Source organism: Cynara cardunculus, unplaced genomic scaffold (genome assembly GCF_001531365.2).
Source record: "Cynara cardunculus var. scolymus isolate 2C unplaced genomic scaffold, CcrdV1 Un_Scaffold_122, whole genome shotgun sequence".
NCBI classification, from domain to species: domain Eukaryota; kingdom Viridiplantae; phylum Streptophyta; class Magnoliopsida; order Asterales; family Asteraceae; genus Cynara; species Cynara cardunculus.
Window position 1 is genome coordinate 138,194 of NW_020200564.1, and position 1,970 is coordinate 140,163.

Here is a 1,970-nt window from a genome sequence, read left to right on the forward strand (position 1 = left end):
TATAATAAAAAAATTAAATTAATAAATTACACAAAAAATAAAAAATTTAAATAGTTAATTTGATACTAATATCGATATATTTTTGTCAAATTTTAATAATATCTTCAAGTTTGTATTTTATTCAAAAATAAAAACATTATCGTTTTTTCAAAATCACATGAGACCATATTATAACATCGACTGAAATAAAGAATAAAATGAAACATTAAAATCAAGATGTATCTCGCTGCATTGCATGAGTAACTTTCTACTATGTATATATATATATATGTGTGTGTGTGTGTATGAGAGAGATCTAGAAAGAAAAAAAAATAGTAATTATATTATTGAGTGTTGGAAAACGTTTAGATTACTTCGGAAGCTTGTAATCCTAAGGGGACCGTTATAAATATATAATCTTGATTTAGAAGTTATAACCACCCATCTACTCACCAAATCATGTCCACCCAACCCTTCCTTCACAAGTCATCAAAACCAACCTCTTCTTTTCTAGAAGCTACTTACTCTAATTCATCATAAAATCCTAATTAATCCTTACCCTTACAAGTAATCCTCGTGTTCACCAAATATCCACACAAATCAACAGTACGCCAATTCAATTCCCATTAATGCACCTGCAAGAAAAAACCAGTAAAAGTAATCGCCCACACGAGTTTCATATGTACAACAGGTCTTACACGACATGCTTTTAAAAACCCATGTGCAATATACTGATGATTAATACTTCATTACATCTCGTCGGTTCGTTTTGACACAGAAACGTATGAAGCAAACCGAAAACTTATGAGAAACTGAACCTAATCATAAATGCAAACACACAATTTGTAAAAGAAAACCTACTTATGTTGACTTGAAACACAACCCAATGAATAAATGCACAAAGAGACTTGAGTTTTGGACAAAAGTATTATATGGAATTACTCAAAGTTTGAGAGGATATTCCACCAAAAAGTGGAATACTTGATACCAACCACTTTAGTGGTTCAACCCAACCTTCTCCTACCTTACCATAAACCCCCAAATCCTTTGGTTTTCAAAGTCAATTAATATGACACAAATACAAAAGAAGGCATCCAAACCCTAAGTTTTGGATTTGGTTTCAAAACTCTATCTTTCACATCCTTATCTAATGACCATACAAGAAAGATACCGTATCCCATCATTACACGATCCTTTCTCGTCTTTTGCGTATTATTATATCTGATTTGCATAAATACAACGTATCGATGACATGATTACATATGCAATTGTTGTTAACATTTTTTTCAAGTAATAAGGAATTATAATATAATTTGATAAACTTTCATTCACGTCATCAGTAATCATCATCATACTGAATTTTAGCCAAAGCATACATCGTTATATTAATATATTTTGATATATATGATCAAAACAAATAAGAAACCACAAGAGTGGTGTCTGATTGGTTTGAGCTTGACTCCAAAGGTTAAAAATGTCAAGAGGTCCAAGGTTCAAATTCAATGAAAAACAAAACTCTTCTTGTGACCAGAAAGGTTTAAATGCAAAGCAAATGGTTGCCTTGTGATTAATCTGTTCGCAAAGCGATTTAGATATCCATGAATTTTTGTGGGTTGAGCTAACATGTTAATGTTTTATAAAACTATATAATTGATAAAAAGAAATTGTATGGTTTGCACAAAATTAAAGAAACCAAATCCCAGAAGTTAGGGATTACATTTTCCAATTGTAACAAAGGGTTATTGACATGTGTCCCTGCCACGTAGCTGCCGTCTTAGCCTGCCCAAAAAGTTGTCACTCCCTACCCACATTTCGCCACGTCGTTAAACTTCTGTTAAAAGAATCGTCAACTCCTTGCCACACCCAACCAAATATCTACACCTCCTCACACCTTTTCAACAACAAAACTACAAACCCTTTTTTACCATCCACTATATATATTCATTCACGAATCAACCAACCAACCAAAATCACAACACAATTCAATTCCA